The sequence below is a fragment of the Lonchura striata genome, chromosome Z (assembly GCF_046129695.1).
Source record: "Lonchura striata isolate bLonStr1 chromosome Z, bLonStr1.mat, whole genome shotgun sequence".
Classification (NCBI taxonomy): domain Eukaryota; kingdom Metazoa; phylum Chordata; class Aves; order Passeriformes; family Estrildidae; genus Lonchura; species Lonchura striata.
Window position 1 is genome coordinate 26,820,216 of NC_134642.1, and position 25,390 is coordinate 26,845,605.

Consider the following 25,390-nt stretch of genomic DNA (forward strand, 5'->3'; position numbering starts at 1 on the left):
GTAAACCATGGTCCATCACAGGGTTGGGTGAGAAAGTGGGCATTTATTGCTACTGAGGACATTGTTCAACTTGAAAACCTAGAGGTCTAATAGGAGGGCTTCTTAAGCATGTCTTACTTCCCAAACTACGACCAGCAGTATGAATTCCAGATTACCTTTTTTTTTAATGAACATAAAAGGGACCAAGGTAGCACCGCAATAATTTTCAAAGTAGATCTAGCACAAACCTGGTCCTGTTTGGAAAGGCTCTGGAATATTTCTGCAAATTCATCACTGGCTGCTAACAAAGGTAAAGGACTTCTTATGGCACTGAATGCTGCCTTTTATCTTGAGTCTACCATCTTGCAGTACAGCACAGATGAAAATAAAGCAAAAGCCCTGAAACAGAGAAAGCTACTTATATTTTGAAAACAATGTCCATCTTGCCATGACTGTTGCGCTTTTTCTTTCCGTCACTTTGTTTCTTTTACTGTAAACCTGGGACTTGCTGAGAAACAATATCCATGGTTTGCTTGAAGCTCAGGATTCCAACCATAACAAAAGTTATGGTCCTACCTACTGGGGGACCGTGTTTGGTTTTCTGGACAATAGAATGTAACATATTTGTTTTGCTTTTCAGACCAAAAGATATTAACTGGCATACTTGCACATGAAATATGTATTTCCTATAGCGAGGTCTGATCCCTGCTCATTGTACAGACCTTTCTTAATAACAGCTAAGGGGTGTATATATTTCTACCAGTAGTTTGGTATATTTTCATTTATGCTGCCTTGTGCTCAGAAGACCTTTGAGTAGGAAACCTAGAGTGAAAAGTCAGCATGCGAGCAAAGAAGAATTTGGCCTCTTCATGCTTCCCATCAAAATCCTGGAAAGGGCACTTCTGTACAGCCTCCTTTACCTACCCAGTGAATCTTAGGCTTGCTGAGGCGTTTCTGGTCTTGCACTTGTCATCTAGCAATTGCTGAATGCCACAGATTGAGTTTTTTGGGCTGTTTTGGAGAAAGGAACAGGTAAGAATGAGAATTACCTGGCTGGAAGTCCTTGCTGAAATGCATATGCAGTTCATGCCTATATAAACCATTTAAATAATGGAGATAGACTGACTTCCACCCACTGAAGATCCCAGCCTGTATCCTGTTAGTACATTTTGGCATGACCATAGCCTCATTAGGTTTTTTGTGCAGATGGAGACACTTCATAGAAAATCTCTGAAGAATCAATTGAAAGAGAAAGACTGAGTTACATAAAGGTATATTGCAATTTGTATCATGCAATGATCTGACCCAAAGACATTAACAGCAAATACTTGTGTCATCTGTGTGAATTTCTTGTAGAAAAATTATTCTGTCATTCCGTCATTAGAGTCATGAGCATTCTTCCTTTTTTTTTTCTTTTCAGTTAATTCTCTGGAAAATTCATGTTTTGAGTGGCCAGACTTCTCAGTGGATTCAGATGGGACTTGCAGAGGACTCTCAGCTGAAAAAAAAGACACAATAGTTTGTGACTACTTAAGGTACCTCTTTGAGGGGAAAAAAAATAAAGGATAGATGCATTCTCAAATGCATTTTTAGACACACAAAACATAAAGGAACTGTTCCACTTTCACCTGCCAGTATGAAGTTCCCAGTGAAGCCCAGGTTTGAACCCTTCTCTCATCTGTGCTCTTTCACTTCCAGCACAGTTCTGCTCACCCTTGACTGATTATTTTTGTCATGGATAAAATCTTTCAACCAAGGAGGAAGAAAACTTACCAAGGATTTGTACAAAGACCCCTATATACTCTGGAAGTTGGACCTTGCACATCACACTACCCTTCTAACTGAGTATTATTAATTCTGATTAATATTGCTAGAGCAATACCACAACTGAAATACTTCCATGAACTCTCAAACAATAGGATCATTTCATTAGCTTACTGAACCAGTGGAACTGAAAAAGACCTTATGCAACTTCCTTCTTCATCTTCTGCCCACATGCCTGTTAATGCCATGATCCTGAAGAATTAACAGTGACAAAGTCATGTTGGACAGAAATTGCACTCTGACATTTTTCTAGCATGTCAGAGATGGATACTCAACAATCAGCATCTACACCTTTGCTGTCCTAAGCCTTAGAAAGTTTTGTCTCTGACTTTGTTCTTGTTATGGACTGGGATTCTATTCTCTTTCTTGTAAACTTTCATCTTTCTAGGGACTATTATCTTTCATTTTGTATGGGACTAACAGTTTTCAGTACATCCTCTCCAGGATAACTATAACATGGTAGTGTGTTGACACTGGCTAGATGCCAGGTACCTACCAAAGCCACTCTCTTACACCCCTCCAAAGCTGGACTGGGGATAAATAAAAAAAATAACTAAGAGTTCATGGGTTGGAGTAGGCCTGGGCGAGATCATGCATCAAATGTGATCAGGGGCAAAACAGGCACAACATAGAGATACAAAGTGAATTTATTACTGACAAAATCAGAGCAGGACAATGAGAAGTAAAATAAGCTCTTAAAAACACCTTCCTCCTCCCCACCTCCTTCACAGCTGTATCTTCTACCCCAGCAGTGCAGAGAGACAGGGAATGGGGGTTATGGCCAGTTCATTACCCAAGGCTTCTCCTGCTGCTCCGGGAGTGGAGTCATTCCCTGCGGTACCAAGGGGTCCCTCCCATGGGAGACAGTTCTTCATGAACTTCTCCAGCATGAGTCTATCTCAACACTGAGAGCAACAGCTCTCAGTCAACTGCTGCAACGTGAGTCCATCCCCCAGAAAATGGTCCTCCCAAAACTGCTGCAGTATGGGTCACTCTTCCACATGGTGCAGTCCTCTAAGGACAGACTGCTCCAGCATGGGAGCAGGGCTCCTCTCTCCACAGGTCTTTCATAGGCTCACAGCCTTCTCTAGGCACCCACCTGCTCCAGTATGTGGGTGGATCTCTGTGTCCCCATGGACCTCCATGGGTGCAGGGGCGCATCTGCTTCAGCATGGGCAGCACCACGGGCTGCAGGGGAATCTCAGCTCTGGCACCTAGTGCACCTCCTGTCCCTCCTTCTCTACTGACCTTGGCATCTGCAAAGTTGTTTCTCTCACATGTTCTCACCCCACTCTTCTTTGGCCAGGATTACATCTGCACAATAACTTTTTTTTTCTTTCTTCTTAAATCTGTTATCATAGAAGCATTACCACCATTTCTAATTGGTCCAGCCTTGGATGACAAAACATGTCTTTGGAGAGAACAGGGATTTGCTCTTCTCCATTGTGTCATGGCATATTTTTCTTAAATTTAGAGGGAAAACCATTCTCAATAATTCCTGAAAGAGAGATTCATATATTTTAAATAGACTTTCTATACTCAAGCAACACAGAAACACTTTCTATCCATAAAGGTTTGACTTCATTATACCAAATGTTAAAGACTGTCTCACTAGGCAATCTTACACTTTGAGCTAATTTCCTAAAAATTGTTTTGATTTCCTAGTAATGTAGCAGGCACCAGAAAAATATATGCACTGTATTTTTCCTGTGTTTATTATTTTCTCTTCCTAGTGGAGCTTTCTTTTTGCCTCATTACATTTTTCCCATTGCAAGTTTTGGTCAGAGTCCAGGGCATTGCGGTCAGGTTCTGCAGGGATTTTTTTCCTGGTTCTTTCTCTCCATGCATATTTCATGTGCCCATTACTTTAGGTGCCATAAACACAAATTAAAACCAGCATCATTTCTGTCAGAAAGGGCCATATTTCTCTACTCATTCATTATTTATATTGGTTCCTTAAGTGGTGTTCTTGCTTGTTTGTCTCTAATAGAGGATACAAATTATTTCACAGCCTTTGTTCGTTACCAAGATTGGGCTGATCAGGAGCTCCACTGAATTTTAAAAGCAATGAGGCTCATCTCTGCTGATAGATAAATCCATGAACAATATTTGTTGTCTGATAACCTGCCCCAGGCAGCCACAGAAACCACATTAGCCTCACCTTTCACTGTGTGTCATGGTAGAGATGATTCCTGTGCTTTGGGCCCATTTGAGCATAGAGTATTTAACCTCTGCACCTACAATGGTCTATGAACTTACATGAATGAATACAACCTCTGAATTTGAGTAAATAAAGAGGTCTCCTGTGTCACTGTGTCTGGTCTGGTGAACTTCACCTTCTTCTCAGGGACAAGTTCATTTAAAAATCCATTTGATTTCCCTCTCCTGCTGCTTCAATAAGGATATTTGCAGATTCTCTGTAATTTTTAAAAAGCTTCCTATTCTGTCCTGTATGGTCAGATTTAGCTCACCTTTTCTTTATTTGATTCCAGCGATATTACTCTCTGACTACATAGTTCTTTCCACCACAGTGCGTTACTAACAAATGTACCTTGAGGAAACAGCTGCAGAGTCTCAGATATTTCACTTTGTTATGCAAAATGGGTCTGTAAAGCTGTAGCAGAGACCACGCCACTAATCTTGACTACTGGTCATCTAAGGCTTGCAAAAATCATGACACTAAAGTGTCTTGCATTTTCCTGGGCAAATGGTAGGAGTTTACTTCCTACAAACTGCTTTTCACATTTTCGATCTGTTCCACACAAAGAGGAAAAACACACATTCCCTTTAAAAGAAGAGAAATTATCTTCTCTGCATGTCAGGTGAATGAAGACTGAAGCACTGAGAACATCTAATCCTGAGAAATTCATAATAAAATTGTGAGACTTGACCACACCACTTTAATTCTGTGTTATTTGATCAGAATGGTCAGTTGGCTTGTGTCATCATGGGCTGCAAGATCATCAGTGAGCCCACCCTAAAGAGGTTCTAGAGGACTCCCATCTGTAACCAGCAGAGTCAGTCAGGACACTACATGAATTCCCATTACACAGGCACAGGACATTTGAAGGACATTTTATTTCCCACTCAACACCTGTGGTGCTATGGATGTCTTGTTGACGGAGAGGCAATAGCTCAGGTCTAGTACAATCCTCATTATTTTGTGAATCCCAGGAGGACCAGAGCTTCATTTGAGAGCAATCTGTGGTTTCTTTTGCTGTCACTGACAGCTAACCTTGCAATTAACCTGACTTTGAGCACCAATTCTGCTGTCCTCTTGGAGAGATGAAGGACAGTAAATAAATGTGTTGGCAATGGGTGTTTGCTGTAGGCTAGTCTGTTTCCATACTTTCAACACATCCCAGCTATGAGTCGGGAAAGTACAGCATTTCCTTTACAGCCTGCCTGGGAAGAAGGAAGAAGAAAGGAAGGGAAAGAAAGAAAAAGGAATGAGAAAGAAAGGGAAGGAAGGAGAGCAAAAAATAGGGCCAATCCATGAAGGTGCTTTCCCAGGTAAAAGTTAAATACCTAGTATGGCCCTAGAGCTAACAACTGTCTTCCTTCTGCCATCTATCCTTATTCTTAAGGGATTCTTGATAACAGAGATAACTCTTCATACAACATTTACAAGTATTTTCACCCATTTCCAAAAATTTCTTTCCTCTCTTTCTCTTTAGGGAGTTCTTTAGACAGCAATAAAAGTTCTAAAGCACGAGAGCTCTATCAGAGTAAAGGAATAGTATTTAGAATTAATTAAGAAAACAATACTAGGCAGGTTATGAGCCCTGGCTTGTGCAGAGACATCACTCTTGCTCCGTGTCTTCTGCAGGAAGCAGCACAGCACGAGCAGCAGGGCTGCTGACAGGGCAGGAGAGCACTGCCACCAAGTGCAAACCCAAGTCCTCCACATCCTTGTGCTAGGAAAATTGTTTTTAAAAGCTCCTGTTCACACCCTCTCTTCAGTCCCTTCCCTTAATAAAAATGTCACAAGTCCCACAGCTGGTCATATTGGGATTTTGATTTTGCAGGCTGTAATAAGTCCATAATTTCATCATTTTTACTCTGTGAACTATTATCTCAGTCTGTTCTTTCACACCTTCTTTTTAATCATCAGGTTTTTTTAAGTAACTCTGTATCAACAAACACTGTTAATATCATTAACCTTTTAAAGAGCTGGTTATATTAACTATGTGATGGCAGGGCAGGGAGCAATCTGCGAAGTGCAGAAATAAGAAATCTCCCAGCTGCACTGAGAAGAGATGGTAGAACTTGGCTTCAAGAATTAGAAGACAAGATTAGGTCCTTCCTACATCAAGAATACAGCTTCAAGACTTAGAAAACAAAATTAGGTCCTGGCTATATGGGGATGCTGAGGAAAGGTAAGCTGAGCTAATTTAAGGTGTAGATTTAAATTGGATCAGGCAAACCACATTATATTACAAAGATAACTAAAAGCAACAGAATTAAGGCCTATTTTAATTTTTTAAAACTGTGATATTCCATTCTGTCATGCTCTCTGGCACTGGTTTTCTGAAATTAATTTTTTTTCTCCTCCACATCAGTGTCAGAGAAAGCAGCATGGCTTCTGTTTCCATTGTCTGAATGCTAGGCAAATATGCAATGACTTTGTCTCTGGTTCAGCCACCTGAAGAATGGGGAAGCTACTTTTATTTTGAAAGGGTAAATGATGAAGAAAATATTTATGACTCTTGTCTGTTTGGCACTAAAAATTACAAGAATAAACAGAAAAAAACCCATACTCAATTGTCTAAGTAAGGGCAGACAGGCCAGTTCTTTCATTTTCCTTTCCTCATTATACAGTTAATAACAATATAAACATTTCTGATTAGCATTTAAATATTTATACCATCAATGAAATTGAGCAAAATTCCCTATAAATATAAACAATGGAAAATTTGAGCTTCAGAAACTTGTTTTCAGAATAAGGCAATATTAGGAACTTCAGCTCAACTCTGCTCCATCACAGTCTTCAAAACCAGCTTGTGCCTTGTTCTGTCCTCTGAATGCCAACAAAATTTTTCACAATTGCCACAAACAATACACTTAGCAAGGCTAATAGATAGTTCCTTTCTGGCTCAGTTAAAGGTTAAGGAAAGAAAATAAAGGAAATGTTAAATGCTGTTACTAAATATTGCATTTTATTCTCAGCTTAATAGCAGTAGTAGAGTGGACTCTACTAGTGATGCCCTATCACCTCTTCCTTGATGACTGGCTGTATTAAGTCATATTACTACTTACTTTTAATAACTATATTCCCACTAGCATTATTTATCATTTACATATCATACATCAGTGAAAATAAAAGTTCTGAAAAGACTTTCTCTGCTTCTTCCTTCTATTTTCCTGCCCAACCTTGGGGAAAATTAAATGCAGGCTGGAAAAATCACTGAGAACACCAAGAGCCGGCTGACAAATCCCTTGCTTACTGAAAAACAAGTGGCCTGGACAAGTGGTAGCACACCAAAATGGGCAAGGCAGGATCTTATAGTCTTGCTCTGACAAGGCCACATGTGAATCTGCCATGCTTGATCTTTGCTGAGCATCTGTGCCTCACTCAGAGCCTGTAAACCATGGCACCAGCCTGTTGTGGAGATCCTGCCAGCATTAATCACAACCAAGTTCTGTCTGGTGTGCTTCATGGGAAGAACCAAGGTCAGGCAGGGTCAATGCTGCTGGGGCTGAGGAGGCACAGTGGAGAAGGTTGGTTTAGGTCTTTAGAATGCCCTTTCCCAGAGAGAGATTGCAAAGGTAAAATATTATATATCCATAACATTCCTATATATATATATGAATGTTTTTTCCAGAGCAAACACACTCACCTAAGGCACATGCTTTCAGGTCAAGTCATCCAAAGGGCTTTCAAATCCAGCCAGGATCTTCTAGCTGTAAATAAAAACAGGAAGAGATGGACAGTGACTGACCTTCAACCACTTTCAGAATAAACCTTGGCTGGATTTTAACACAAAACCTTTTGATGCTGTGAAGTGAAGGAACCCAACCAGGCTGACAAACTGAAGACATGGTATTCTCAAACAGGTGGCAAAACACAGCAATGCAATGGGAAAGTGGGGGTAAAGGATCCCTCCCAAATGTGAGGTCAAAGGCTGGGCAGTCCTTCAAGGACAATACTTTCAGACGTCAGCTTTTGGGAAGGAAAAAGCACTTGTTTTAGTACAAAATTAATGAAGTCAGGGAAAAGATCCTGATTAAATATATTTTTAAAAATATTCTGAGGCTGAAAAATAATGCAGTAGTAAAGCAAAGATAAAGAGAAAGCCAGGTCATATAGGACATTTAGATTAGGTGGGATAAGCCCTTGCAAATGTGCAATAGGGATTAATTGCACTACAGCAGATATGGACTAGATGACTTACTGTAACAGTTCTGGAGGTAGCTAACAGCCAGAATAAGTCATCTTGAAAATGCAGCAAGGAAGCTTAGTGTCGCAAAGATTCACAGCAGAAATGGCACAGCTCTTCTGCATGATAATAAGGAAAAGCATAAAGAGGTGAATTAAGGACAGATGGTTGGTTTTGCATTTTAATTTCATTACTTTTGTCAGTTTATATTATAAGTTAAACATTCTTAAGAGGTATGGCAATTTTCTTGACTGTAAAATTTGTATCTGTTTTGCTTTTCCTTTTCTCCTAAGTAGGAGGGGGAAATATTTTGTGACAGGTTATTAAATCCTAAGTGGCTGATGCAGCTTGGCAATAAGCCCTTTTATGGGGATGAATGCTGAAAATAAGTCTGTTTAGTGTATGCACTACATGGTTATATCACTTTTTTTTTTTTTCAGGTATTTACCTTCTAAACAAAACCTCAGCGTTTATATAAGAATGACTTCTTTACCCTAGAGATTCAAAAAGCTCTGAGGGAAATATATATTTAGACATCTACAAAAAGTGACTTATTTACCCTGTTTAATACACTAAATCTGGAGATTAGATTATTCACCTGACAGACATCAGGGCCTCCCCAGGAACTGTTTCATTCTGATAAGCAAATATGCATCTCGTGCCTGCTTACCAGGGAAAAATAACTGCATTTGCACAATATCTTGTAATGACTCTAAAGAGGTGTTTAAACATCACTAGCATTTGTAGCCCCCTACACAAAAAGCAAACAAACACAAAGACAGACAATATTGTCCCTATACAGTGGGATATTCAGCTATGCTGGGGCTTTGATTAAGGGTTGGTCAGCATTTGCATCTCTGAGACATCTGCTGTCTTCAAAGAAGCAGTTATTTTGTCTTCAGACTTGAGCAGGCAGTGGAGAGTCTACAAAGAAAATGTGTTACTTAAAAATGTAATTGAGTCCTCTCTCACTTAGGGTATTCTGACTGAGAGCACATGGCTGCTACTCATGTAAAGGAAAACAACATTTCTACAAAAACCAGAGTTGTTCATATAGGAAGAATGCTATTCCAGGCTGTCTTTTCAAGGTGGCTTGAAAAAATGATGTGAAATGCAATAACTAAAAAGAAGTGAAAAATCAATGTCTTTGTTTAGCATGGGAAGCTAGATCCATTTTACAGCAAGAGCTTATATTTTTCCCAGATGGTTGTTTCCCCAAAGGCAAACTCAGCATTGATTTATTTTTTTCCAGGCCTCTAGAATTTAGGGAAAGGGGAAAGGGGAAAGGGGAAAGAGAAAGGGAAAGGGAAAGGGAAAGGGAAAGGGAAAGGGACAATGTAAGAATTCAGACAAGCCACTTAGATTCTCTTTGTTTCTCTTCATGAGCAAAGGGACAGCATCAAGAATAGTTTCCCAGCTGATGACTGTTCATACCATTTAAATTATTAAGATCTACTCTAGCCAGCAGCAACCTGACAGCCAGTGGTATGGGCATCTCCAGAAGAAAGGTCAGGAGTTCCAGAGAATCTGAGTGGATTAATGTAGAGCCTAGTTTTACAAATAGATGAGAAACTTTGGTGAGTAGCAACAGGGTGGCAATTTGCATAAGAGACTGACAATAATATTGATACTGTCACTTTCTGGAAATGGCAAACCATTTTTAGAATTCTAAGTGAAAACCATTCAATTTTATTGTGCACATTATGAGATATTTGGTGTAGAGGCTGGAAACTCTAAAAGCTGCAGGAGAATCAGAGTACAAAGAGATAGAATCAAGCCCAAAAAGCTAAGTAAAGATGCAAAGGATAAGTTTCTATCAAATTTTCAACTCAACAAAGCTTCTCCTTTTGAACTGCAGAAGAGAGAATTTCATACATTGGGTCTCTCAGGGTCTGTGTCAAGTTTGACCCTGAGAATGTAAAAGTCCTTGTTTCCCAGCCCGTGTAGCCAAAGAAGGAGTCTGGAATACATAGGATCAGCTTCTCAAGGTTGTTTATTTTTCCTTTTCTATAACATTCTTTCTCTGACCTGCTGAGCTCCATCTAGCAAGGAGGCCATGACATTCTGTCTGCCCTCTTGGGTGATGTTTACATTTCATACTAAAAACTATGTGTACTACATTTACAATATTGTGCCACTATCTATCATTAATGTTAAGACAGTGTGTCTCTACCTTAAACCGACAGAAAAGTGTCACCATCACACCAAGACATGGAGGACAGGAAGAAGGAGAAGAGGGTCAGGACATGCACAAATCCCTCCATCTTGTCCCCTTGAACCCCATTCTAAAACACCCCAAAATTCTACTTTTTCCCCTGTGTTAAGTCAACTATCACACTACACATACTCTTGTGGCTTGAAATTCCTTATACAAAGTTGGCAGTTTTTTCCATGGCTAAAATCAAAGCCACAGCTGTTTCTGACTTCGTGCCAAGGTCTCCAAGCACCCTGCCAGGGTCTTGAGACAGCCAGGGCAGCCAGAGGAATGTTCTGGATTCCCACATGGGTCAACAGAGGCACTGGTATGGGAAAAGGCAGGTTTTCAAACTGTGCTGAAATACAATGAAAAGAGGATAAAATAAAATGCTATGGTTTCCTTGGCTTTATGACTACAATAGGTGCAAGCCTTTCTCTGCAAGAGGTACTCTGAATTACTCTGCTCATACAGGCTTAAATGTCCTTCCACTCCAGTGCACCTTCTCTCTTCCTTTTCTTCCTCTGCTTCAATCTCAGTGAAGACCACCAACTTTTGACAGTGTGGATGTCCTCTTTCAAACTTCCCATTGCTGAGGGTTCCACTTTTGCCACCATAGTTAAAATGGATGTCTAAACACAAAATGTGGAGAAGAAAAGTACCTACATCGAGTTATGTTTTTCAGTCATCCAATCATGGTATTTTGCTCTTTTAAAACATAATGCTTTTCATTCAAAGACTTCTGAGCTTCTAATTGATTATTTAATTAAATCACAAAATGTTCCTGTGATCTAGGAAAGTATTGAAATGAGTGAGTAAACTAGTATAGATTAATAAAATCATTAGTCAAGATGACTAACAGATGAGAAATGTACTAATAAAGGGTAATTGCAGTAAAAGAAAATTAGCTAGAAACAGGTTAGAAGAGTGATTTTTAGAGAATAGTTCTGAACACCTACACTTTCATATCCAGCAGAAGCTGTGATAGTTCAGAAGTGTCTAAAACCCAGACTAGGTCTGATTTACCTAGGTACACTGACATGGACAGAAGAAACACTCCTGAAACGAAAGTGTGTATGTGGCATAGGAACACAGTGCTGAATGTACCTCTTGAACAACAGGCTGAACTGACTCCTCACTCACCTACATGGACAACCAGAGAAAACAGGTTTAGCCTAGGAGCCCCTACAGGCTATACACTACTCACCATCCATCTCCAATGTCAGTTGTCATTTTAGATTATACTGGCCCAAAAGTGTGTCCCGAGTGAATCTCTCTGTTGCTTGCCTTCAGTGGTTGATATGTGATCCCCTTCCTGCATAGATATCTTTCCCATAACCACCATGGTTCTATTTAGTCATTCCATGTTCATTTTCCCTGCACTCTATGGCACACCAGCACCTTCTCCAGAAGTAACAGGAGAGAGGAACAGAGAGAGACAGTTAATTTCCCCTGTAATTTATCATTTATCATTTATTTCCCCTGTTGAGTAGTGAGGGTACCAAAGGGCTGATGGATGCAGAGTAATGCTTAGGTAAGATTGACAACTATTTCCTCCTGCTTCATACACATAACCAGCACCCACCTGTTTTCCTCCCACCCAGAGATATTTTTGAAAGCTTCTTCTAGCAAATTTCTGCACCAAAATTAAACCCATATAGCAGTCAGCCTTATTGCCGTGTTCCCACGTCAGCTGTGTGTCATGACAACAGATGATAGAAATGCTGCTATTCAGGCTTCAGGGTACGTGTTTCTCTTTTTTTCTTTCTTTTCTTTTTCTTTCTTTTATTTTTTTTTTAATTTTAATAGCTTTAAAAAGAGCTCTGAACAAAAGTGCTTGCTCCATGATGCAGTGCTGAGCTAAAGCACACAGGGCAGGTATACCTGCCCACATGCCAATAGGCAAAAATAAGTAGAGTGGGTGAGGTTTCCTGTGGCGCTGTGGGGGCTGAGGGAGAAACACTCTGAGGAGAGAAGAAGATGACAAGATAAGGGAAAATGGAGAGGCAGAAGCTGAAGTGCTTCCCTTCCCTGCACCACTCCCCTGTGGGCCTTCAGCAGTGGGGCAGCTCCGTGCACAGCACATGGATGTCCCTGTTACTGCCCTATGTCCTAAAACTATTCAAACCTCCTTGCTTTGGGGTGCTCCTTGGCAGACTCCAGCCTAATCCACCAGAAAGGGCCCTGTTTGTCTCACCCTGATCTGCAGTGAAGGAAGGGAGTATTCAATGTCCAGGCAGGAAAATATTGCTCAGCAAACATTCCATGTGAGTAAAGCACAAACAAATAAAAGCCTCCTCACACAAAACAGTGTTATTCCCATAAGACATCATTTCTCCCAGGCCAGACATGCAGATACTCCTTTCTACCCAAGAACTCAAAATTTGTATATATGTAGCCTTGGTTTTGGTCGTGAGTTTTTTGTTTGGTTTTGGTTTGATCTTGTTGTTTGTTTTTTTTTTTTTGTACAGCTAGATCCTGAAGGAAGAAAAAGAAATGAACCTAATAAAATCATGGTCCCAGTTACTTTAGGATCAGGCTATGCAAGGGCAGTCAGAAGCTTGGAGTCACAGAGGAGGGCTCTCCAGCTGGAGCTGCTGCTGTTCACAGCTCATACTTCAGTAATCGTCACATTTGTTTCTATTTCACAGCATCATAAAAGACAGCAAGCAACTCCTGAGCCAAGCAAGAATTTAAATACATCTTTGAGGCCTTTCCCATTTAGAAAATCACTTGTGTCTGTGTTTGATAGTAAGGGCTGCTCCTGAATATAAATGCTTCCCTGAATCAGGGCTACACAAGTATCAGAAGCTTAGATCAAGGAGCTGATCTGTCCAAATCAGACATTAGAGGCATGATGAAATGCTGCAGATCTTCCCTTTAATGAAACTTAGTTTATGAAAACCCTTTAATAAAGCTGCAGTGAGTATATTTACATTCCCAAAAGAGAAGAGCTCTCTCTCAAAATGAAAAAAAAACACAATTAATAATATCCTGATATTCTTCATAATGCCAGTAGATTGCAAGTTTTTGTTGAGCTATTCATCATTTTGAATTTCCATGCATCTCTTTATTCCACAATCACATCTACACCACTGGGGCACTTTAGGGACTAAAATTGATTGCTGCATATTAAAAATAGCAAATGAATCTCATTATTTCTTTTGTACCTCCCCAGTTTATTCAGCATACAAAAGACAAAATCAATAGCCTCCTGCCTGAGGAATAGGGTTATTTTTGTATTTTTTTAATACTGCTGCAGATTTTTGGCTTTACTCATGAAACTGTTATGCGTTGCACCAATATATTTTCACTCTATGAGTTTTTGGATCATCTGCATTTTGCTGTGCTAATCCTGGATGTTTAATATCAAGGAAAATAGTATTTATATCCTATTCATCTCTTTCTCCAGCATCTCCTGTGTATCTGCATGCTCATTTTCCATTGCCAACAGTCTGAATATCCAGAAATATTCAGAAATTTGCTTCTCAGTGGTGCAGATCCAAGTAAACATTTACACCTAAATTTATATATAATTTAAGATAAATTTGGGCTTGAGGAGCTGAGGTGCATCCTTGAGCTGAGGGATATAACTGAATAAAGGTGGGGGGGGGGGGGGTGGTGTTCCTGTGGGCTCTGACTTTTGAGGAGAGCTGGGTCTTGTCGATCTGGGTAAAATTCTGGAACTGGTCTGCTTCTTGTTTTAGAAAAGAAATGTGATATTTCCTTTCCGTCCATCTTTCAGCACTTCCACAGTTGCCCACTGTTTTCAAATAGACATAAGTGGAAGAAAATTATTCAGGAAACAGTATCTTTAACACCTAAGGACGTGCATAATCCAGGTGACCTTTATATGTCTAGATTTTTTTTCCATCCACTTTGTATATTTTTTTCAGATGAAAACAAAGGAAGTTCAGTGTTTCAACCATGCTAAGTCCTTTTTACTATAATCTCCCTCCTGGTTTATTAACAGGTGGAATTCCTACCAATAGTTGTCTTTCCCCAGCACACTGATAAAATGCTTTCTATTTGTTCTCATGTATCTGAGAGAGGCAATCCATTTTGCCCTAACTGCCCTCTTTTCTCTGAAATCATCAACTGCACAATTGCCCCATTCACATGGATTCTTGTACTGCCCCAGACCATTCACTGGTTCAGGGTATTTGATTTTATTATTCTTGATCCTGAAACACAAGACTCAAGACTTTCCATTTTATGACAAAATCCTTTCTATTGTAACTTTCTGGATATGTTTTACTATTCTCTTTAGTTTTACTATTCTCTTTTTTAAGGCAGAATGGAAAACACAAAAAAATACACTTTTTCATTATTTTTCACCATTTCTTATGGGACTTTTCCCTGAAATGTGAACAGACTTTTCCAGTAAAGCAAAGCAGATGTTTTGCAACAATTTTCACAACTGTAAGTCCCTGACAAGCTATATATTGTAGATATATCCTGTGCAGCAACCATATATATAACAAGTCGTAATAAAATCAATATTAATATGCACCCCAGTAAAGTATCTTCATGTTAATGAAATGAACTTCTCTTTGTATTTCCATATATATATTTCTCCCCTTGATAAACTGATTTCAAGAAAACCATATACATACTTACAGTGATGTGAATTTGTGATAGAATTTGTAAATATTTTCGTTGTATTTCTTTGACTTGAAGCCTAATTTATGTCTGACTCAGGTGTGACATGATGTATCTAAACTCTGAGTAAATGCTTACAAATTTGGAAAAAAACTGAGGTCTGATATGAACTTATATTGAATTTCTCTTGAGTGCACTTCAGATGCACTAACTGATTGCATCTCAACCAATGTACCCAAAGAGGAGTCAGCCTTGAAAGACATCTTGACTTTTTTTTTTCTTTAGAAAGTACAATCATTATCAGTTTGCTTCTGTTTCCTTTTTCCTTTCACTGAGGCAATGTTTGTTCTCTCTAAATAATGGAACCAAACAATGCTATTATGTGAGTCATCAGAAAAGAGCAGCAGCAGTCCTACTTGGTTGTTGATGGTGATCAGTTTGAATTGCTAACTGCCCCCCTGCCAGTCTCTTGGAAACTTTGGCATTTGGAGGATACCTTGGATTTACTTGTTTGGGTAACTTGTTGCCTTGCTGCTCATAAGACCATAAGCAAAACCAGTTTTACCTGAGATCTATGTTTGCATTCCCAAAGCATTACAAGTCTAGTTCTGCAGACTTTCCTTAGCTGACTGCAAAACATCAAAGTAACAAAAAGTGGAGATGGCTGCCTTCAAAGTATAATGCAGGATACATCCCTAGCTAGTCCAGAATGCACTTAATTTTGCTAGATGTCAAGGGATGTCATGCTGCCACATAAAAATGTTTCCTATTGTCCTTAAATTGATCGTTCAATCCACTTGCCATCAAACAGTAAAAGTAGCCTTTCTGCTTTCATCTCGCTATGAAAGGGAAAAAAGAGCAGATATACATGGCAGTAATTATTACATCCCGTGGCTTTTTTTTTTTTTATGAAGAATGGCATACTATCAGAGCAGCAGTAGGCAAAGAGAACAAGAAAAGAAGATTCAGTCTCTTTGAGATTTTACCATGCAGAAAATCTCTTCTTGTTTTTCTGCACCACTTCTAATACTGCCGTCTGATTTAGAACCTCACATCTTTATGCAGTTGGACATCTGACAATAGCTGGAGTAAAAACATTTTGAGGCACACATCATCAACATGCACATAAAAAGTTACAAGGCTTAAACAATTCCAAACAATGCAAGAAAATTACTGAAATTAAAAAAGGATTGAAAAATACGTTCTCCTTCTTGAATCAAAAGTCAATGCAAAAGAAATTCAGCAGACCTCTGCAGATTATACTACAGAAAGATTGTCATTCACGGATGTGCTCTGCAGATTCTACTAGTCAGCTATAAAGATTCGTTTGTTCTGTATTAAAACAGAGACGAGGGGGAATCACAATACTGAAGCACCTCTTTCAGGTTCCCAAACGGAAATTAAACACAGCAGTAGAGGCAAATTAACAATATTTAACGCACCTAACAAGTCGTAGCAGAGCAATTGGCTGAGCCTGCAGCCCGGCCGGGCGCAGCCGCACGGGCGCTGCGGGCCGGGCCCGGCCGGGCGCGGGAGCCACCGGCGGCGGCGGAGCGCCCTCTAACGGCGAGCGGCGGCGCGGCGGGGGCTGCGGCACGGGCTGCGGGCCCTGCGGGGGCTGCTGTGAGGGACACTGCCCTGCTGCTGAGGGACACTGCCTGCTGCTGAGGGACACTGCTGCCAGTGAGGGACACTGCGTGCTGCTGAGGGACACTGCGTGCTGCTGAGGGACACTGCCCTGCTGCTGAGGGACACTGCCTGCTGCTGAGGGACACTGTGTGCTGCTGAGGGACACTGCGTGCTGCTGAGGGACACTGTGTGCTGCTGAGGGACACTGCTGCCAGTGAGGGACACTGCTGCCAGTGAGGGACACTGCCCTGCTGCTGAGGGACACTGCTGCCAGTGAGGGACACTGCTGCCAGTGAGGGACACTGCCCTGCCGCTGAGGGACACTGCCTACCAGTGAGGGACACTGCCCTGCCGCTGAGGGACACTGCCTTCCAGTGAGGGACACTGCCCTGCCGCTGAGGGACACTGCCCTGCTGCTGAGGGACACTGCCTTCCAGTGAGGGACACTGCCCTGCCAGTGAGGGACACTGTGTGCTGCTGAGGGACACTGCTGCCAGTGAGGGACACTGCCTGCTGCTGAGGGACACTGCCCTGCTGCTGAGGGACACCGCTGCCAGTGAGGGACACTGTGTGCTGCTGAGGGACACTGCTGCCAGTGAGGGACACTGCTGCCAGTGAGGGACACTGCCTGCCAGTGAGGGACACTGCGTGCTGCTGAGGGACACTGCGTGCTGCTGAGGGACACTGCTGCCAGTGAGGGACACTGCCTGCTGCTGAGGGACACTGCCCTGCTGCTGAGGGACACTGCCTTCCAGTGAGGGACACTGCGTGCCAGTGAGGGACACTGCCCTGCTGCTGAGGGACACTGCCTGCCGCTGAGGGACACTGCCCTGCTGCTGAGGGACACTGCTGCCAGTGAGGGACACTGCTGCCAGTGAGGGACACTGCCTGCTGCTGAGGGACACTGCCCTGCTGCTGAGGGACACTGCTGCCAGTGAGGGACACTGCCCTGCTGCTGAGGGACACTGCCTTCCAGTGAGGGACACTGCGTGCCAGTGAGGGACACTGCCCTGCTGCTGAGGGACACTGCCTGCCGCTGAGGGACACTGCCCTGCTGCTGAGGGACACTGCTGCCAGTGAGGGACACTGCTGCCAGTGAGGGACACTGCCTGCTGCTGAGGGACACTGCCTGCTGCTGAGGGACACTGCCCTGCTGCTGAGGGACACTGCTGCCAGTGAGGGACACTGCCCTGCTGCTGAGGGACACTGTGTGCTGCTGAGGGACACTGCTGCCAGTGAGGGACACTGCCTGCTGCTGAGGGACACTGCCCTGCTGCTGAGGGACACTGCCTTCCAGTGAGGGACACTGCTGCCAGTGAGGGACACTGCCCTGCCGCTGAGGGACACTGCCTTCCAGTGAGGGACACTGCCCTGCCGCTGAGGGACACTGCTGCCAGTGAGGGACACTGCCCTGCTGCTGAGGGACACTCCCTGCTTTTCTCTGCCCCCACCCCGCCGGCAGGAGACCCCTCGAGGCCTTCTCCCGCCCCAGCCTTTTCCAAGCCATGCTTGTTTATCCTCTCATACAGGGAGGGAGGGTGGGAAAGTGCCACTGAATGGAAAGATTTTGCAGCGTGCTGTGGTCTCCCAGGGATTTTTGGCAGGTTCTCATTTTCTTGGGGAGCCAAGAACATTTTGTCTCTGCATCTCGCATACTTCTCTCTTGCCTTCGATGCTGTGCAGTCTCGAGGGGCAGCACTGCCTGGAGACATCTCAGAGGGGCTGGCAGCTTCTACGGAGCTCAGGTCACAACCCAGAGCGAGTGTAAGGACAAAAGTCCAGGGCACGAGGGTACAGCAGCAGGGAAGGATGAGGGCCACTCCAGATGCTTGAGACCTTGGCCCAGGTCAGCCTCTAGGCCTTATGAAATCGACTTAAGAGACATACCTGGCAATTCCTCCACAATAAGAGACAAAAGTTTCAGTGCAGAACTATGAAGCATAGGCTAGAGCCCGTCCAGACATTTTAGCAAAAAATTGGTAACTGGAGGTCAAAACAATACATTCTGGGTCAATAAAGAGAAACTGACATCCACCCATAGGCCAACACCACTCATCAATACAGGCACCTACACAGGCCAAAGGTTTCCTCAATGCCCAGGATTCAGGAATGCCTCACACTACTTATCAGCTTCTTTCTGCTAGCAGACATGAGCCTTTCATCCATCCTAGTGAAGCACCATCATCACTGCTGGGAATCCCACGCCTGTTGTGGCACTTCTGCCACATCAAGCTGTATTCTCAGACAATAACACACATCTCCTGGAGACACAGCAGGCACCAAAAGCATCCTTAATAGGTTCACCACACCCAGAGGAAAGACTGAGGAAGTGAGGTGTGAGACCAGATCTATATTTCACTGTATCAGCTGGATTCAGCAGTTTATCTGCAGGGGCCAGAAAGGGGGAAGGGGAAGACAGGTTGATACCATGCACACCCTCCCATACTCATCCACAATCCACAGCTCCCACTCTAGGAGTGGCCACCAACAGTCTAGGAAAAGCAACTTTCACCCCATTTTGTAGGTAAAAATGGAAGAGCTCGGAGAACAAAGGCTATTATTAATTCCCATCTGTTGAAAGGAGGCTGCAGCTGTTTTGAGAGGTTTTCCTGCAAGCTATGCAGATCTGCTCAGAATTTTAATGGTTGTTTACCAACCAAAAAGCATGCCACTGAAAGAGCAAGATGTTTCCAAGCAAACATGGTGTGAATATCATTTTAGCCTAGAAATAAATCTCTTCTTTCTTGCAAACATTTCTCTAGGTGAGAAAAGATGGTTTTTGTATTTGATTCTTTCACTTTTCAGTTGTTCCTTTTTAAACTCATTCTTTGCCATCTAAGAAGCATACAGGAGAAGAGATACCTTGAAATATGCAATGCAATTTAACACAAACAGAAAGCCTTGTTAATCCCAAACATTCACTGTGCTCACTGTAGGTAGCCCCAGAAAACACTGGTGTGCAGTTGGAGTAGTATGTGCTAGGAAAACTGGTCTTTGTCCAAAGAACCTAGCAAGCCTCAAAGAAAAACACTGCACACAAAAGATGAAAAAAAGGAAAAGGCTTTGTTGTACTCTAGTAAGTGTAAAGACATGTGTCAGGCTTTTTACCTTACATTTTCTGCCATGGTCATATTTTCAAGGGGATTGTTATTGCTGAGAAATTAACAAGTTTTTAGCCAAACTCTCTAATATGTGTTATTTATATCAGAAATTAAATCCCTGCAACTATGTGTGTGTTTTATGTCTGTGTATAACTAAAAGGCCTGCCTCTGTAATATTAGTACATGCAGTTTCTCTGTGACATGTATCTTGTACATAGAAGAAAGAAGCACTACAGAAAGCCCTCAGATAGATACAAAAAAACCCAAAGGTTTTTGGCTACAGTGATTTAGAAATCCAAGCTCTTTTTATTTATTTCAGTGATCTTTGAACTGCTTGGCTTGGAGAAGATATTTACAGCTGAAATTACAGTCCCTGAACACAACCTAGCATTCCCGGTATCCCTGCTGTAACTGGGGGATGGGGAAAAAAACACTATTACCCACCATTTAGCCAAAAAAGTTACGATCATCCTGCATTTAAAAAAGACCATGCCTGAGAAACTCGAAGGACAGAGAGTTAAGTGACAAAGTAAATGGTCACCAGGAAATGACCAGGAAATTAATATAACATAGAGGCAGTGCTAAGGAGAGAGCTGGACAGCCTGCTGCTATTCCATCAGGTCATGCAACTGAAAATATTAGTGAGAAAATGAAACTATTTATCTTTCACTAAGACAGAAGTAAAAAGCAATCTGGGCAGTGTGACCTTCTAAGCTGAGTTAAGTCAACACATAAACAATAAAAATGGACTAATATTTCAAGGAATTTTGTTTTAATGACTGTGGGGGGTTCAAGTTACTGTGGGTATTTTCCTGTAATATGATAGAATCCCACTAAATGGTCATTATTTGACTTCTGGTAATGGAGACATGAAAGCTCTCTGTGTGTCCTATGTTTCTGCTATAGGGATCCAAAGGCTACTGAGATGGGTTTCACCCATATAATTTTTAATTTATTTTCTCTTAATAAATGATAACCTACAGTTTTGTATAATGGCAGTGCCAAGTGGATTTCTGCTTTATGATAGCTAATTCATGGCAACTAGCTTCTAAGACAGTATGTGAAAGTGAACAGCTCTGAACTGATAAATAGGAATTATTAAATACACTTTTTTACAAATATAGCATTTGCCCATTCCTTACAAATATTTTTTCTGTTTTGAAGTTCAGTCTCCAGCGTAGCACAAACAATGACTGAAATAAGTGCTATAAAGAAACACAAACAGATGGGAAATCAGGGAAGTGATAAACACAATAAAGTAAATGGTATGACCTGAATTCACCAGAGATATCAACTGAGTAAGCCAAGGTTAAGAAATCACCTCTCATTTCCCAGTGTTTTCCTTACTGAGAGTGTTGATGCCTTCTGCCTTGGTCTGAAAGACAGATGTCATTTAAAGAAAGCAGGAGCCTCCCTTGGAATGGAAAATATGACCCACTTTCCTCCAAATTATTATAGCTTTGAAATTAAGGGGCTTTCAGGCAAAGACACGGGACAAGGAATAGCAGTTATTTGCAGGTGTGTGTCTGTGTAAGAGGCAGGCAACCAGCGGCAGTGCTGGTGCAGCAGCCGGGAGCCGAAATCCCGGCCGAGCCTCTTCCCGCTCCCTCGGCACTCCTGGGGCGGTTCCGGCCGCCGCCGGCAGGGGGCGCTGCTGGCTCCGGGCGGGCCGGGCTGGAAAATCCGGCCCCAGCGGGAACCTGGGAGCAGCGGCTGGAGCGCCGGGGCAGGCTCGCCCGGGACAGCAGGCAAGAGGAGCGGAAACTCTGCAGCTGCAGCTGGAGCTGGGATGTCCCAGCAGGCAGGGCATGTGGAGCTATGGAGTGGCAAGAGCCCGGAGCTGCGGCAGAGGAACTGCGAGGTTGGGAGAGCTCCCGGACACAGCCAGGGAGGCTCCTTCGGAGTGGGAAGGGGCTCAGGGTCCTGGGGCTTTCCCTGGGGCACCCGAGCAGATGGTGACAGTTCCTTTTTTAGTGAGGTAGTGTATTAATAAGGTCCCAGTATAATGGCAGCCCTCGCAAGCAGAGCTCCGCTCACGGTAGGAGAAAGGAGACGGAAGCCCACAGCAGACACCACAGCAGTGGTGCTGTGCTCTCCCCACAGCAAATGCAGCCTGCGTCCCCCTCCAAAGCCGACAGGGAAGAGAGCTAGGAGCTGCACCCAACCCCTTCCCCCAGCCCAAACTTCCAGGTACCTCTGCTGCTCCAAGAGAAAACCTCAGATAAGAGAAGTGCAGCCGAGTGCCCTCCCCCCCTGGGCTTGACAGCTTCTCTTGCCTCTCCTAAGTACCAATCATTAAGGTCTCTTAGTGACAGATGGGACAATATTCCATGACAGAAAGAAACAAAAGGAAAAATTCTAGACCCCAAAACCCTCCCATCTTTTAGAAATGCTAAATAGGCTTTGAGGATATAATCTGGTGATGACCAATCTTTTTTAATGCATGCTGGCATCCATGGATATGATCTCAAGAAATCTAGGTGCTGTGATTTACTGTTATAGGTAAAAATCAAGCCAAATTAATAATTAATCAAACAGGTTTTTATTTCACAAACCAAGACTTGGTTGTAGATAGCCATAATCAAAAGGCAATGCCGAGCCCGGGACTGGCACGGGTGAAACACAGGTCCTACCTCTACAGTATCGGATCTCCTCTGTTCACCCCAACTGCTCTGTCCAAGCAGTTCTTATACCATCTATTCTGCCTGAGGCAGGGTTTCTTTTCTTTTTTTCAGAGGTTCACATATTCATGTAGTTTCTTTTCTCTTTGTGGAACTGAACAAAACCGTGTCTGGGAAGTGATGTATGCCAATCATCCAGTTACTGGAACTTGGCATTGAGATGTGTCTTCCTCATGGCTCTGGCTATCTCAATCTTAGATAATTATTGAGTATTCATCACTTGGGTGTTCCCCTGATCACCTTGGAGAACAACCCATCTCTGAGTGAGCCATATTCATTCACTTGCAAATTAGGTCCTTCTTTCTGCTGCCAGCTGTGGTTTTGAAATACTGTGAAGCAATCTCCCCAGCTCCAGCTTGTGTGCTTAAGAAACCTTATAAGAATATTTCTTACCAACATAACATATTTCATACATCTATTTCTCATAAGCACAAATTATCCAAAATACATAACATTTAATATGGCATAGCATCAAGAAAACATATTACTTGACAATAACCTGATTTAATATACCCTTGATTTTACCAGTGGACTGTCTGCATGTATCTATAGGTAGACAGATAAATCACAGAATCACAGTTGTTTGTGTTGAACATCCAGAGACCACCAAGTCCAACACTTTTACAGTTAGCAGGGATATTTTCAACTAGATCAGGTTGGTCAGGGGTCTTACTTTGAATATTACCAGGCATGGGGTATCTCCTAGCTCTCTGGACAACCTGTACCAGTGTTTTATCATCCTCATTGTAAGAACTTATTATATCTAATTGTGAGAAATGACAACTCACTTTATAAAATTTTAAATGGTTATTAAACCTTAACAAAAAAATACAACAAAAGGACTAAATAAGGAAAAACAACAGCCCTGGGAGCCCCACTCTTGGATGTCAGCCATTTGGCTCCTCTTCAAGATGGATGCTTCACCTTTTATATCTCTAGCCTCTCCTAGAGCTTTGTCAGTCAACTCCTTCCCTGCAGTCCAGTGGTGGAGGTCCCTTTCTTACATTCTGATTGGTCAGGTGTTACCACAGTAACAAGCTGACCTTCCTAAATGCTTGGATTACCAAGACCATCCTGTAGTAACAATACTGGGGGGCAACACATTGCAGTAGCACAAGTATGTATTTATAAAACTTCTCTTAACATACATAAATGTTCACCCCTTAATTGTGAGAGCTAACCATCTCATTACTCATCTATAGCATAATGTAAGTTGGCCTTCTTTACATTTAAAACTATCAGCCCTTATCCTATCACAAGAGATTCTACTAGAAGTTTCATCCCCATATTACCTGTAGGCATCTTTTAGTTATAGACAGGCTGCAACAAGATCTCCCTGGAGCTGTCTCTTCCCGTGGCTGAACAACCCGAGCTCTCTCAGTCTGTCTTCACAGGAGAGGTGCTCCAGCCCTCAAACCTCTTAGTAGCTCTGCTATGAACCTGTTTCAACAGGTTCATGTCTTTCCTGTGCTGAGGACACCAGAGCTGGAAAAGTACTCTTGCATCTCATGACGCTCCAAGTGGTTGCATGCTAGGCAGCAAGGGAAGAGAGGTGTAACCGTCCCCCTGTGAGCTCTGTGATCCCAGTTATCTGATGATTTGGCGTGAGGACAGATGGAGGCGAACAACAGAGTTTGGGGTGTTCCAGAGTGGGTTTATTAAGTGGAGAAAATGGAGCCCCAAGACCAGCTCAGGAGGGCAAACAGAAGGTTTTATACAGAAACTCAGGAGGACAGGTGTCGAAACAATAGCTAATGAGGGCAGAACTGGGGAGGGGTCTAAGGTGAGACTAAAATATCATAAACCTATCAGGGGAAATAGGGGAGTGGCATAACACAAAGTAACCAATAGGGTGTTGAGTGTAACTAAATGGACAGGGAACACTCTGGAAGAAGGGGAGCGGGCTAGAAGGAGTGACAGGGGATGTTCTAGGGAAAGGGGCAGGGAAAGGGAGAATTGACAACTTGGAGGGGGAGAAGGTTAGGGAAGAGCTCGGGAAGATTGACAGCTGAGGAGGGAAGGAGATTAGGGAGGAGGGAAATGAAGAAACATTGAAGAAATATCAATCTGAGGCAAAAACACACCACCGCAGTACTCAGAATGGGTCTCATCACAGTGGATCAGAAAGACAGAATAACTCAACCTGCTAGCCACTCCTCCTTCAATGAAGCCCAGGATACACTTAGATTTCTGGGCTGAAGGTGTACATTATCAGGTCATGTCCAGCTTTTCACTCACCAGCATGCCCATTTCTTTTTTTGTAGGGCCGCTCTCATGGAGTTCTTCTCCCAGTTTATATTTTTGTGTGGTGTCACCCCAACCCAGGTGCAGTGTCTTACACTTGGCCCTGACAAATCTCAAGAGAGTTTTGTGGGCTCACTTCTTGAGGTTGGTCAAGTCCCTCTGGATGGCATCCTGTCCCCAGGAATGTCAGCTGTACTACTGTGCTTGATATCATCTGCAAATTTGCTACAAGTGCACTTGATCCCTTTGTCTGTGTCATTGATGAAGACATTAAGCAACACTATTCCCAATACAAATCCCTGAGGGACCCCACTTATCACTGATCTCCATCCATTGAGCCACTGACCTCTAGATGCAACCATCCAACCTGTTCCTCATTCACTGAACAGGCTACCCATCAAATCCATATTTCCTCAATTTAGAGAGAAGGGTATTATGAAAATCATGTCAAAGGCCATACAGAATTCCATATGGATGATACTCATGGCTTTTCCCTTGCCCACTGATGTAGTTACTCCATAATAGGTTTGTTCTCCACAAGGAAGTTTCCCTTTCAGTTGCCTAAAGCCAGTGCTCTGCAGCCCAGTGCAGAGCTGTCAGATTTCTAGTGCTGTGGGAATGGTAGCAAGTGAGCCACTTATCCATGTCATCCCACTGCACAAAGTCTTCTTTCTTACACAAAACTTGCACAGAAAATGACAGTTTTCTAAAAAGTGTGAACCACAGGAACAGGAGAAAATGTTCTTATTTCAAGAT

At 42.6% G+C, this 25,390-nt stretch overlaps 1 long non-coding RNA gene across 2 annotated transcripts; it reads right to left on the reverse strand.

Annotated features, from left to right (window-relative positions):
* Positions 1–997: 997 nt before the first annotated feature.
* Positions 998–16,477, reverse strand: LOC110472624 (uncharacterized). 2 transcript variants are annotated; one of them, XR_004149334.2, is made up of 4 exons: positions 16,422–16,476; positions 8,199–8,302; positions 7,644–7,707; positions 998–1,477 (listed from the first exon to the last, which is right to left on the reverse strand). It is a non-coding gene; the product is annotated as an uncharacterized LOC110472624 (long non-coding RNA). The 2 variants fall into 2 exon arrangements; XR_002465742.2 differs by lacking the exon at positions 8,199–8,302 and having other exon boundaries at positions 16,422–16,477.
* Positions 16,478–25,390: the final 8,913 nt, after the last annotated feature.